Source organism: Saimiri boliviensis, chromosome 3 (assembly GCF_048565385.1).
Source record: "Saimiri boliviensis isolate mSaiBol1 chromosome 3, mSaiBol1.pri, whole genome shotgun sequence".
Lineage (NCBI taxonomy): Eukaryota > Metazoa > Chordata > Mammalia > Primates > Cebidae > Saimiri > Saimiri boliviensis.
In genome coordinates this window covers 120,500,490-120,515,416 of record NC_133451.1, presented here as the reverse complement: position 1 = coordinate 120,515,416, position 14,927 = coordinate 120,500,490, and positions in this window count along the sequence as shown.

The following is a 14,927-nucleotide window of genomic DNA, read 5'->3' as shown; positions in this document are numbered from 1 at the left end:
CACCACCTAATATGCAGTCAAAGAGCTGAGATCTTGAGAATTTTTTTCTTTCCCAAATGCAAATGTGCAAAAGGATATTTTCTCATTTATTAAGGCAGCTTTAATGTTTTTATGTACACATACAATGCTTACACACAAACTCAGTGTTGTGTTAACGTACTCTCTTGGAGACAGAGTTGCCAAAAAAAAAAAAACAAAACATAAAACAAATTAGAACTCTCTAAAAGTCTTTACACAATTTATACCTCCAGTATTGGAAATGATACTAAGATGAAACGTATAGCATAGTGAGTTGTAAAAAATAATGCTGACAATTTAAAATAGTGGAAAAAAATGGAAAAAACAACTAAAAAGAAAATTGACATATAAAAAGTATATTACAGGGATAGCTTATAAGCATTTGAATTGTTCATAATAGCTGGCTGACTTTGATGATCATTAACTGTATTATGATGTCTTGCATCACAATGAATAGTTGCCTTTTTTGTTTCTAGGACTTGACTCATAAAAATACATTCACATTCATTTCCTATGTAGCACTGCTGTTTTTGAAATTCTTCTATAATTTCATATACACTGACATGAGCATTTTCTCTTATGTTTTTCAATCCTCTATGCCATGGTTCTCTATTGTTTTGAGTATGTAGAAATTCATTTTGCAGACCCTCATTTACAGGCCACACATTTGGCAGAAGCAGTACTGTTGATTGAACAGCAACACCATTGCCTAAATGACTTCTTATCCTATCTTGCAATTTATTATTTTCAAACCAGTCCATAATTTTGCTGGCTTCTTCAGGCAATTTTTGTTTTAATTTATTAAAGGTCCTGGAATTTTATCAGGTGGAACAAATGCCTATACAGACAAATGACACATTTTTAAACTGAAAGTTTCATTATTGCCATGTGGCTTGGCCAATCCACTCACCTGAGTTTTCTGGCAAATGAATTGGACTGAATGGAAAATACAAACCTTGCTGGTAACACCTTGCAATTCGCTTTTAGGAGCCTTGATCACACCTAATTAAAAACTTGCCATTATAATTTGGGGATCCAATGAAAATCTATTTTCTTCTGCAAAGCCCACCACATCTTCAAATAAGCATTTATAAAGTACTTCACTTTTTCCAGTTTATTAAATTATAAATAGAAAGATTGAATTATAGAATTTTGTAATCCAATAGGGGCATAAATTGTATAAAGTTGATTTTTAAAAAAAACCCACTAGGGACAGTTTTGAAAGTGCCATTCATCAGCCAAAGTGAAGTATGCATCAGTTTTGTTATGTTAGACTTAAGAGTAAATAAATATGTTTATCTTTTTTGACAGTCAAATCCCTAAACAAGAATCGTTCATGATTTAATATGTCTTGTAGCACTGGAGGAAACTCTGTGCCAGTGGTTCAGAAGGCCACTGAACTTGTTGAACTCCTTTTATTTTCTGACCAAAGGCATTTTGTGAAGGCAAGCATGATGATATGTATAGAGAGGCAGAAGTTGTACATAATTACATAATTTGGCAGACAAGATTTTGTGCATTTTTAATTCCATTTTTCACTTCTGTGATATTCAAGACATTTAAAACATTGATGGCAGATCTTCCTCACCTAGTCTCAGACCCACACACTGATCTCTTCTGAGAAAACCTTCACAGACATACCCAAAACAATGCTTTCCCAGCTTTCCACGGAATCCTTAATCCAGTCAAGTTGACACCTGAAAGTAGGTCCACAAGTCCACCTTTAGATTTGGCACCCATAGGGACCAAGAATAAACAAAGTAACTGTTACATCTAACACAATGCAACTAATGTGGTACAACTATCCTGTGATTGTGATTTTCTGGATTTTAGGTGTTAAGAATTTAGATTTTAGGGCTGGGCACCATGGCTTGTGCCTGTAATCCCATCACGTTGAGAGGCCAAGGCAGAAGGATCACTTGAGCCCAGGAGTTTGAAACCAGCCTGGGCAAGAGTGAGACCTCATGATATGGTTTGACTGTGTCCCCACCCAAATCTGATCTTGAATTGTAGTTCCCATAATCCTCACATGTCATGATGGGGACTCAGTGGGAGGTAATTGAATCGTAGGGCTGGTTACCCCCATGCTGTTCTCATGATAAGTTCTCACAAGAACTGAGGGTTTTAGGAGGAGCTTTTCCTTCTTTGCATGGCACTTCTCCTTCTTGCTGCCTTGTGAAGAAGGTGACTTGCTTCCCCTTTTGTATTCTGCCATGATTGTAAGTTTTCTGAGGCCTCCCCAGCCATGATGAACTGTGAGCCAATTAAACCTCTTTCCTTTACAAATCACCCATGCTCAGCTATGTCTTTATTAGCGGTGTGAGAGTGGACTAATACAGTACGTTGGTACTGAGGTAGTGGGGTGTTGCTATAAGGATACCCAAAAATGTGGAAGTGACTTTGGAACTAGGTAACAGGCAGAGGTTGAACAGTTTGGAGGATTCAGAAGAAGACCAAAAAATGTGAGAAAGTTTGGAACTTCCTAGAGACTTGCTGAATTGGGTTTGATGAAAATGCTGATAGTAACATGAACAGTGAAGTCCAGGCTGAGGTGGTCTCAGATGGAGATGAGGAACTTTGTGGGAACTGGGGTAAAGGTGACTCTTGCTATGCAGAAACTGATGGTATTTTGCCTCTACCTTAGACATTGGTGGAACTTTGAACTTGAGAGAGATGGTTTAGGATGTTTGGTGGAAGAAATTCCTAAGTAGTAAAGTAAGTGTTCAAGAGGAAGGAAGCAGACCATAAAAGTTTAAAAAATTTTTCAGTTTGATGATGAGATAGAAAAGAAAAATCCATTTTCTGGAGAGAAATTCAAGCCAGCTGTGGAAATTTGCATAAGTAATGAGGAACTGAATGTTAATCACCAAGACAATGGGAAAATGTCTTCAGGGCATGTCAGAGACCTTCATAGTAGCCGGTCACAGGCGAGGAGGCCTAGGAAGAAAAAATGGTTTCATGATCCGGGTGCAGGGCCTTGCTACTCTGTGCAGTCTCAGGACTTGGTGCCCTGTGTCCCAGTTGTGGCTAAAAGGGCCAGTGTACATGGCTCAGGCCATGGCTTCAAAGGGTGCAAGCCCCAAACCTTGGCAGGTTACACGAGGTGTTGGGCCTGTGGGTGAACAGAAGTGAAGAATTGAAGTTTGGGAATCTACGCCTGGATTTCAGAGGATGTATTGAAATGCCTGAGTTTCAGGCAGAAATTTGAGACAGGGGCAGAAGCCTCATGGCAAACCTCTGCTAGGGCAGTGCAGAGTGAAATGTGGGGTCAGACCCCCCACACAGAGTCCTTAGTGGGGCACTGCCTAATGGAGCTGAGATTAGAGGGCCACCATCCTCCAGACTCCAGAATGGTAGATCCACTGATAGCTTGCACAATATCCCTGGAAAAGCCACAGACACTCAAGCACCAGCCTGTGAAAGCAGCCAGGAGGGGGGATGTACCTGCAAAGCAACAGGGATGGAGCAGCCCAAGGCCACACCTTTTGCATCAGAATGACCTGTATGTGAGACGTGAATTCAAAGGAGGCCATTTCAAACCTTCAAGATTTGACTGACTCATTGAATTTTGGACTTGCATGGGGCCTACAGTCCCTTCATTTTGTCCAGTTTCTCCCATTTGGAACAGTTGTATTTATCCAGTGCCTGTACCCTCACTGTATCTAGGAAGCAACTAACTTGCTTTTGATTTTACAGGATCATAGGTGGAAGGGCCTTGCCATGTCTAAGATAAGACTTTGGACTTGGACATTTGGGTTAATGCTGGAATTAGCTCAGACTTTGGGTGACTGTTAAAAAGGCATGATCATGTTTTAAAATGTAAGGACATGAAATATGGGAGGGGCCAGCAGCAGAATGATGTGGTTTGACTCTGTCTCCACCCAAATCTCACCTTGAATTGTAGTTGATCTAGTTCCCACATGTGCTGGGAGGAACCCAGTAGGAGGTAACTGAATCATGGGGTCATTACTCCCATGCTGTTCTCATGGTAGTGAGCAAGATCTGATGGTTTTGTAAGGGCTTTTTCCCCCTTTGCTCAGCACTTCCTGCTGCCTTGTGAAGAAGGTACCTTGCTGCTTCTTAACATTCACCATGATTGTAAGTTTTCTGAATCCTCCTTAGCCATGCTGAACTGTGAGTCAATTAAAGCTCTTTCTTTTATAAATTACCTAGAGTCATGTATGTCTTCATTAGAACATGAGAATGAACTAATTCACCCTGTTTCTATTAAAAAAAATTTAGACGTTAGGAATTTTGATCTTTCAGGATTTCAACATTCAGGGTTATGGTGTTTGGGATTGGGTATTTTGGGATTATGAGCCTCACCGGAACTAAACAGCCTCTCAGCTCTCTTTAAACTATTATCCTATTCTCCCACTGCCTCCTGAGTTCAGCCTCATCCTTTAATTTGGCTAATCCTGCCTTCTCCTTTCATATCTGTCTTCTTTCTTCCCTCTGATTAATCCAAAGTAAAATTTGACTTTTTTTTAGTCCAACAACTCAAGCTTCTATCACATATCTCCTTTCATGAAGCTGGTCTTCTCTGATGATGTTTCTGTTGAGAACAGTAAAAACCACATTGAATACCATCCCACAGCAGTTAGGATGGTGATCATTAAAAGATCGGGAGACAACAGATGCTGGAGAGGATGTGGAGAAAAAGGAACACTTTTACACTGTTAGTGGGAGTGTAAATTAGTTCAACCATTGTCGAAGTCAGTGTGGTGATTCCTCAAGGATCTAGAAATAGAAATTCCATTTGACCCAGCAATCCCATTACTGGGTATATACCAAAGGATCATAAATCGTTCTATTTTAAAGACACATGCACACATATGTTCATTGTGGCATTGTTCACAATGGCAAAGACCTGGAACCAACCCAAATGTCCATCAATGATAGACTGGACAAAGAAAATGTGGCACATATACACCATGGCATATTATGCAGCCATAAAAAATGAGTTCATGTTCTTTGTGGGGACAGGGATAAATCTGGAAACCATCATTCTCAGCAAACTGACACAAGAACAGAAAACCAAATACTACATGTTCTCACTCATAGGTGCATGTTGAACAATGAGAACACATGAGCACAGGGAGGGGAGCGTCACAAAATGGGGTCAGTTGGGGGCAGCTAAGGGAGGGGCGGCTAAGGGAGATACGGCAGGGGTTGGGGAGGTTGGGGAGGGATAACATGGGGAGAAATGCCAGATATAGGAGACGGGGGGATGGAGGCAGCAAACCACCTTGCCGTGTATGTACCTATGCAGCAATCCTGCCTCATCTGCACATGTACCCCAGAACCTAACTTACAATTTTTAAAAAAGTATGTATTTTATTTATTTGGTGGCAGCATTCTGGTCAGGAGTTAAACATGTTTCTTTTAAAATCACAGTTTAATCACCAGGCAGAGCAGGTAAAGAGAAGTAAGTTCCAGAATATCACATCTGTCAAATGTAAACACTGATTTTTATTGAAGACTTTCTTACTTTTGCCACTAGTTGACTCTGAAACCATTTGTCCCCAATAGAATCTAGTGTGGAATTGGCAAATGGGGTGTCATACACGCAGTGCTCTGCTGGAGCTGATAGTTAAGTACCCAGGAATGTTGTGAAGTGTTTGTCAAACCATCAGTAGAAATATTTACACAATGGAAATAAGCAAATGCTGCAAATCTGGGCTTCCCCTGCCAACTCAACCAATAGGTTTACTAGCATACCACTTTTATTCTTCTTGTAAACATTCAGAATTTCTTCAAATATTCATAGACTCTTCTATACTCTGTGTTTCACTCAGAATAAGCCAAAGTCCTTACAATAGCCAATGAGGCTGAGTGTGAGTTGACCCATCCCAGTCCCTCTCTCTGACCTGTTTTCTCTCAGCCTTCTGACTCCCAGTGTTCTCTACTTCACGCTCCTGGGCTAGGCATGCACCCTGCTGTTTGCCTGCCTCTTCTTCCTGGAGTGCTCTCCCCCATCATAGCTGGTGCCCTTGCTTCCCCGGAATCTTTGTTCAAATGTCATCTTCTCAATGAGACCTTCTATATTAGTTTCTTATGACTGCTGGGATAAATTAGCACACATTTATAGCCTAAAAGACACAGACTCTCTCTAGGGCAGAGAAACCACTTTCTTACCTTCTCCAGCTTTGAGAGGATGCCTACATCCTTTGGCTTGTGGCCCCTTCCAGTCAGCAGCTGCATCATTCTGACCCCAGCTGTCAATACTTCTTGCCTCTGAATCTCCTGCCTCCCTCTTTTGCTTTTAAGTACCCCTGTGATGACTTTGGGCTCACCTGGCTAATCCAGAATAATCTCCTCATCTCACAATCCTTAACTTCATCACATTGGCAAGTCCCTTTTGCCATATAGAGATATGGACATGCAGAAAGGCCATTCTTCTGCCTGCTACCCACTCCTTGAGCACTCTGTCCATCTTCACAGCCATCCACTCCCATGCTTACAGTTTCTCTGTGCCACTTATTGCCTTCTGGCATATTATACATTTTACATATTTATTTTGTAAATGATCTACCTTTTCTCACTGGAATATAATTTGCCCGAGGGTAAATATTTTTGTTTTATATCACCGTCATATTTTCATTGTGTAGAATAGTGCCTCAGTCTTGGTAAGGATTCAAAAAATAAATATGTTTTGGCTAAATAAATTAGGTTGAGAAGTTTGGGGTAAAATCCTGGCATGAGGTAGACGGTTCTTAGGGATGGGAAAGGGCCATGTGGCTAGGCCTCTCCAGCCGGGATGCTCCAGAGGCCCCCAGGGCAGAGCTGCTTTGCTCACATTGAACTCTTTGCCCAAGCTCTGATTTCTAATGTTTTCTTTCACATTTGCCTTTGCTCTGCCTTTTATAAAATTATTTTTTTTATAGAGATGGGGTTTTACTGAATTTCTCAGGCTGGTATCAAACTCATGAGCTCAAGCAATAGTCCCACCTGGGCCTCCCAAAATGTTATTATAGCAGGTGCAAGCCACCACACCTGGCCTGCTTCTGCTGTTTCTTTGAAAGAATACTCAGAATTTTTATATTGGTTTCTAACTGTAGATTATAAACTCCTGAAGCAAAGTGACCACTTCGTTCTTGATTATTTAACTCTTCTACTCTGCATAGTGCCAGATATTGGCTATGTAGGTGCCAAATACTTGCTTTTCTGATTTCTTAACATTTTATTTCTTAAAAATCAGTTTAACTGCATTATAGAGAGGGATGATTTTCTTCCTTGCTTTAAAAATTTGCACATGCTCAATGCTGAAATTGTGTGGTTCAGTGTCACTACAGACTTTTTTTCCCTCTTTTCTATTTTTGCCAGGCTTGTGAAACTATTAAAACTCGCTTGTGGTCAGCACAGCAAGGAACACACTTTAGCTTTGAAAAAACTCAACATGAAAAAATGCATTAACATAGGCTAGACTTTACCAATGTATGCACATATTGAGAGTTGCCCTACTAGGCTGACATGTTCTCCTCTTCAGCTTGGATCCCATTGTGGATTTATTTACAAACATCAGTTGCCTTCAAGCCATCCTTTCTGCTGTATGTTTTGCAATAGATAATGTGAGGGAAGAAAAGAGATAAGAGGAGGAAGATAATGAGAAACTTTATCAAGATTGCAACCTTCTTGATTTCTTTGAAAAATTTGTTGCCTTTCTACTGTGAGAGGAAAGCAGCATTTTGTTACTGACCGCCTGAAACTACTTAATCTCAGGTGAACTTGCCAAAGGATTGGAATCCTATTTGTGTTTCTTTGCACTGTTTTTTGTTTGTTTATTTGGTTAGCTTTTTGGGAAGGGAATTTGGAAAGAGGACTTACCCAAAAGAAACCATCCACATTCCCTTTTATCATTATATATAAGAAGAAACTAGCAGAGCTAAGAATGGGGTGAAGAAAGGCAGTATGAGAGGCATCAGCAGAGTTAAGGGCTGTTGCTCTCTAAAATTATTATTTTATTATTATTTTAAAAGTATGGAAGTTTTCTAGTCACTGAAGAAAGGAGGGGAAAGTGTAATTATTTTCATATACAGTCACTTAATTACCTCCTAAACACATATGTGAAAATAGTTTTTGCTGATGCAGAGTATTTTAATTAGCAAGAATTCATATATTGAGATTATGATTAGAGAGCTCAATTTATACATTTGCTAACTTGCTCAAGCCTGAAATGGCATAAAATACCAAGTTTATTCCAAAATATATAGCTTCAAAAAACAAATACTAGAAAGTTTACTGTGATAACTGTTTTGTACTTTTGTACACAAAACCTGAAGAACGAATTACCGAGAGAACAATTTGCTAAACATGAGAAATCACTCACTTTGAGTATATACAGGTAAGATAGGAAGAGTGATCATACCAGTAAATTATAGTTCATATTGAAGATAATATTCAATTGGGTCGTAACAAATATACCAGCATTCATGATAACATTTCAGCATTTCCAAGGTGCCAAGAGTACTGCTTTTTCAAAATATATTTTAGAAGGAATTTAGATCTGGTGTTTTTAATAAAAACCAGTATCTTTGATGTTGCAACATATATGTGAAATGGGTGTTACATCTATCCTTCCCTCTAACCCCACCATTAACAAAGTGGCTGAAAGTAGCAGTTAAAAAAAATCAGTCTAAGGGAGAAAAGAACTAATGCTCTCAATTCTCTCTCTCTCTCTCTCTCTCTCTCTCTCTCTCTCTCTCTCTGTGTGTGTGTGTGTGTGTGTGTGTGTGTGTGTGTGTGTGTGAAGAGGGATGGTGGGAGGAGGCCTTAACTCTTGAAAGAAACCTTCTTTTATAGGAAGCATACTTTGATTTAGGTACAATGATAAGAAAGTTTAATTTTATAATCCATAAGGCCAGATACCTTCAGCAATGGTTTTCCATGTGGGATTTCTATGACTGGTATTCTGACTAGTGTGAAGTGATAGGTTTAGATACCTATATCTACACCCATCGAAGCCTCAAAGTGTCATGCAAGGCTATAAACTTTTCCGTTAACTCTGGGTAAAAGCAGGAGGCTGATACAAGGAATAATTTTAACTCCAGATTTTACAGTTTGTTTATGTTAAGGGCAGAAAGATCTACTTTTCAACGATCTGTATTTTAAGATATTGACTTTTCTTGATACTATTTTATGATTATGGAGAAAATAGAATTCTTACTAGAAATCTTAACTCTGAACTGAGAATAGATGTTTTGATACTTGTACTACTGTGGCCTGAGACTTGGAGTCATGAATTAAAAGAGACTTTGCTATTCATCTACAGATTAGAACACACAAATAAACATCAACCTAACATCCTCACTGGCATTCTGGTAGTTATATTTACTTATTCCAGAGCAAAATTAATATGTGATAAGAAGTAGAATATTTTCTGTTGATGTCTAGGGTATTATGACAAGAACCTTCCTTAGACAAGTAATAGTGCGTTACGAGAACACTAGATGCTACGACATTCTTTGCCTTCACAGCATTGAAAACAACTCGAATCAATCTCATAACCTTATCAAGCACAAGCCAACAGTAAAATGAAAGTCATTTATCTGAAGCAGCAGGCGAGAGCTTTACTGGTGTCCTCGGAAGGTGGCTCACTATCCCTGCCAAAGCTTTGCTCCATCCGATCAGAGCATTAATGTTTCATTGGCCCAATCATCAAGGCCTTTAGAGTTTCACAGTGTTTTCTCTCTAATAGCTAATATGGAGAGCGTCACTGACATTCTGCCTACAGTTGCCAAGGATGGAATCAAACTTGCTTTGAATAATACTATAAAAACATCGATATGGATCTTTGCCATAGGAACCAATATTCAGTTGTGGGCACTTGCAAAGCCACTTAAAGTGGGAGGGAGCAAACCTCTCAAGTTGATTTTAGGTAACAGAAACAGACATCTTTATTGGATTTGTCTGGAAGAAACTAAGAAAAATCCCAACATTATCTGTTCCGGTCAACAAGTATAAGTCTCAGTCCCGTTTTATTTCTCCCCTTCCCCTTTAGATCCTTTTTTCTTATTCTTGACTCTGTATGTGGAGAAAAATTCAAGTGCATCTAAAGCAGTAATGCTGGGAACTTGTCAACTTATTTCCATGAGGCTATTATTGTCAACTTATTCCCATGAGGCTATTATTGTCAACTTATTCCCATGAGGCTATTATTGTCAACTTATTCCCATGAGGCTATTATTGCTTATAAAGCATGTTGAGAATTCTTCTATTCAGAGCTAGTGATAAGCTGCAAGAGGAAGTCAGTCTTGCTGGTTTACAGCTGTGTTTTGGGCTCACTTATAGAAGAACTAACATGGATTTCAGTCTCACAGGTTTTGGAATCCAGGCTCTGTGCTCAGTACCTGTGAGGTCTTAGACAAGTTACTCAGTCTCCTTGAGTCTCAATTTTCTGAGTACAATGGTACATCCCTTACAGGATTGTCATGTGGATGAATTGTAATGTGTGTGGATCCAGGTCAGGGTCTTCTTTCCTCCTTCCTTCCTCCCTGCCTCTGAATTTCCACCAAGGTGTACTTCTGAGGTCTGACTCCTGAGAGGTTTGACATGCAGTGAAGCTGGATTCTTGCTAGAATATGAGGTGGTAGACTTGAGTGTTATGGAACCAGGGAATGGCATCTGTCATCCCTCTGATAAGGCTTAGGAGGAAAGCGAGGCAGGGCAGCAGAGTGGAAAGTGCTGCCCTGGAAGTCCACTTTTAGGCAGTCACTGGAGCCTCTGCTCAAGGCACTGTTAGTGCTGAGTTATTTGGGGCCCAAGGTAGGGGCCGATAAAAGAAGAGGATGGCAGTTATTGCCTAGTCAGGAGTTTAACAATTCCTGTTTCCTTTCAAACCTTATTTAATCCCTTCCATCCCAGTCAAATTAACAGGCAAGTAAATTTCCTCCTGAATCTCTGACCAGGCCTCTTCATCATCATTTCCCCTCTGCAAGGCTGTCTTCTTTGGGCATGTGGGAAGGTCTTAGTGCACCTGTGGTATTTAGGGATTTGATCCTCTTTCATCTTCATTGTCAAAGTTGTGGGTTGCCGAGATCAGGACAGAGTCTGGCTATGACATGTTAGCAACCATCACTTTTTATTTTTTAAATACACTTTTATGCAGTTCGATCTCCCATTCATGTCATTTACTAATTTGCTCATTCATTAACACATTCATTTGTGGAACATTTGGCCTAGGAAAGAGAAGAAACCCTTCCTTACCATTAACACGGGAGAGAAAACTAAATGCACAGAGATACATGCTTGGTTTTGTATAACTTTTGACAGTTTCTAAGATAAAACAAGTTCTAACCTAGAGGACCAAAGACCTATCACTGAGATAGTTTAATAATCTAAAAAGTCAGTTTCAAAAAAGCTTTCAAAATGTTTTTAAAAATGACTATCCTTTAGAATAATTATGTAGCATTCCAAGGTTTCAGTATTAAACCAGTATTTATTACCACCTGCTGGGTGCCTGATGCAGGACAATTGAATGAGAGCCACAGACATGAATTGAAAACCCTCTGCCCATAGGTCCTCAGTTAGTATCAAAGCCTAGAGCCCCCTGTAGAAAGTGCCGTGTATTCTGGGTGAGAGGATACCATCGGTCAGCAAGCATATGTGGTGGGCAGAACAGGAGGGGTATCACTGAGGGGGTGCTGTTTGAGTTAGTTGTGAAAATGAGTACGGGTGTATGCGGCAGATATGAGAGGCACTGTGTTAAAGTTACAGCTCCTCCTCAGGCACTGATTTGAAATTTCTGTTTCATTTGCTCTTTGGAGGTCACTTGTTGTTACACTTACATCTTCTTTGCCAGAGTAAAAAGAGAAGAGTGATTGTGTGTGTGTGTGTGTGTGTGTGTGTGTGTGTGGTATTTTTCACATAATTTCTTTGTGTCTCCAAGCTTACTTTAGAGCTGAAGCTTGCCAGAGTTCGCACAACAAATGTGTGACTGAACTAAATTACAACCCGTTGCTTCTGGCGCTGGAGCTTTACAGCACCTCAGGGCTCTCATGGGGTATGGTCTACTGTCATGATTTATTTAAAGACCAAATCATAATGAATAACAATTCTTAGCCTTGAACCTATAGCAGGGATAGGAAATAGTTTAAACTTTCTGACTTACATGAACAAATGTAATATTCAAAAACTACTGTTTTCTAATACGCATGAATGTACTAAACTAGTTGCAGCCTTCATTTAAATGTGATGTGTCAAAAGTGCTTTGTAAATTGTTAAATTCCAGTGTTGTCATTGTTATAGATATACTTTATTAAATACTGGATAATGATTTTATAAAGTACAGTGTTTTAAACTGTGAAACTATTCTAAAACATGTAGAAAAAATTTGGAATAGTCTTTCCCTTTTGAACACAAAGATTGTTTTTTAAATTACCTTGATTTATATGTTTATATACTGTGGATTCTCAGTTGAATGTATTAGTGTCTTTGCAATATAGTAAGATTTTGATATAGTTTTTAATCTATCAAGGAAAAGGCTAGATAAATAAGTAGGATCTCATTTTTCTCATAGCCCATTATTTGAAGGATGATTTAAGACCATAAGAAATACAGACTCACCTTTTCTTATACTGCTTTTCTTATACTTTCAAGTTCAAATTTATCTTGTCTCCTTTTGATTAAATAACAGGTTTTCAAAAAACTTAACAGAAAATATCCTTATTATTTATTTAATCAGAAAAGAAACAGGACATACTGTGTTTTCTTGGGCCTGTTCCTGTAACTCGACCTCATAAAACATTGTTGTCACTTCTGTAATGTTCAGCTTCAAATTTTTTTGCTTGATCAATTAAAATGAATTACCTGAATTTTCTCCTTCTCCTGTCCAAAATGGAACCCCATTCATCCTCCTACCCCCAGCCCTAGGACTGTTTCTTTTATTCCAATAGTTTCTGATATCCTTGATTTCACTATAGAAAACTGTGAGTCTCCCACACCCTTTCACTTAGGTGCTGTGGAGCCTGCCTTCTAAAGTGTCTTCAGTCTTCATTCTTTGCATGTTCATGGGCACCTTGTCGTTTAGATTCTTATCTCTTACTGTGAGAGATCCCTCGTGATCTTCCTGCCCTTCCTAAAATGTGATATGATGGTGTCACTGCCTTGCTTGGAAGCCCTGCCCTGGTTTCCAGCACGTGCAGAATCAGGTGCTTGCTGTTTAACATGGTCTACACCAGGCATCCCCAAACTTTTTACACAGGGGGCCAGTTCACTGTCCCTCAGACCGTTGGAGGGCCGCCACATACTGTGCTCCTCTCATTGACTACCAGTGAAAGAGGTGCCCCTTCCTAAAGTGCAGTGGGGGGCTGGATAAATGGCCTCAGGGGGCCGCATGTGGCCCGCGGGCTGTAGTTTGGGGGCGCCTGGTCTACACGGTCCTCCAGATTCTGTATTCCAGTTATTTTCTCAGCCTCACAAAAGCACCTCACTCTCCAAACATATCAAAGAGCTCCCTCCTGCCTCCTGCTCACACATCTACTCCTTTCCCTCTACTTGGATGCTCTTCCTTTCAGCTGCCCTTCCTGCTTAAGTTTCCACGGATTGACTGGTGCTTGAGTGTTTCATTGCACTTTGGACTCTCACCTCTCACTCCTGGCATTTGTCTGTCTACCTGTCTCGACCTGTCACTTGTGCTGCTTCTGGCTCATCTCCCTAATTCTGGTTGACAGTGTTATTTGTTAGCTTCATATCTACTTGTTCTCTCAATTATTTTTTCAGCCTACCCACATCAGGCCCTTGCCCTGTATTTATAAGTTGCGTTGGCTTGAGAGTGACTGTGCCTTTCTGATAAAACTAATTTATAGATTGATATTTACAATGGTATAGTAGAAAAGAAATGGATCTATCTTTCAGTGTATTGCAACATATCTAGTGATTCATACGTATTTTCTTCTTACTATTATCATTATTGTTATTTTTAAATAGACGATCAAGGAAGGCAGAGTCTAGGCCACCAATCTGAATTTAGGCTTTCATCTTTATTAAGATATTTGACATCTGTGCAAGTATTCTGAATTTTAAATTCCATTCGGTGATTCAATGAAACTGGAATTTTGTTTTAACATTTTACTATGAACTGAGTATAGTTCAGCAGTTGTCTACTGTGCCATCATTGCCATAAATTCAACATGTAAAAGGAACATTTATCTTTTAACATGCTTAAAAGTCCTCAGCCCTTTTCTTGGGTACACTCATGACTATATGATCTCATGAAGCCGGATGACATTAAATTCCACGTATATGTGCACGGTTCATGAATGCATATTTCCAGCTCCTACCTCTCCTCTAAAATTTAAACTCATATTTAATTATCTGCTAATTATAACTACTTGGAAGCTTAATAGACAACTCAGTTATCATATAAGGGAATTCTTGATCCTCCACCTTCAAGCCCTGGGCCCTACCCTGCTCAGTCCTCTCCATCTCAGTAAATAGTACCTCCATCATACCAGCTGTTAGGCCAGAAAACTTGCCCTGACCCCTCTTTGCTTCTTACCCCTCCTATCAGCATACAGTGTTGAACTGTATTCAGCTCCCCAGGTCCGCTTGCCACACCCACTGTGTGCACCCAGCCTCACTTTGTGTCATTGTTTTCATGGATTATGGCAACAGCCTCCTGACTCCTCTCCCACTTACTCTCTCATGCTCCCTGCTCTTTGCTCTTCACTGAGCAAACAGAGTGTCTTTTTTTTTGAGACAGAGTCTCACTCTGTCACCAGGCTGGAGTGCAGTGGCACAACCTGGGCTCACCCCAACCTCTGCCTCCTGGGTTTGAATGATTCTCCTACCTCAGCCTCCTCAGTAGCTGATACTACAGGCATGCACCACCAACCCTGGCTAATTTTTGTATTTTTAGTAGAGTCAGGGTTTCACCATGTTGACCAGGCTGGTCTCGAACTCCTGACCTG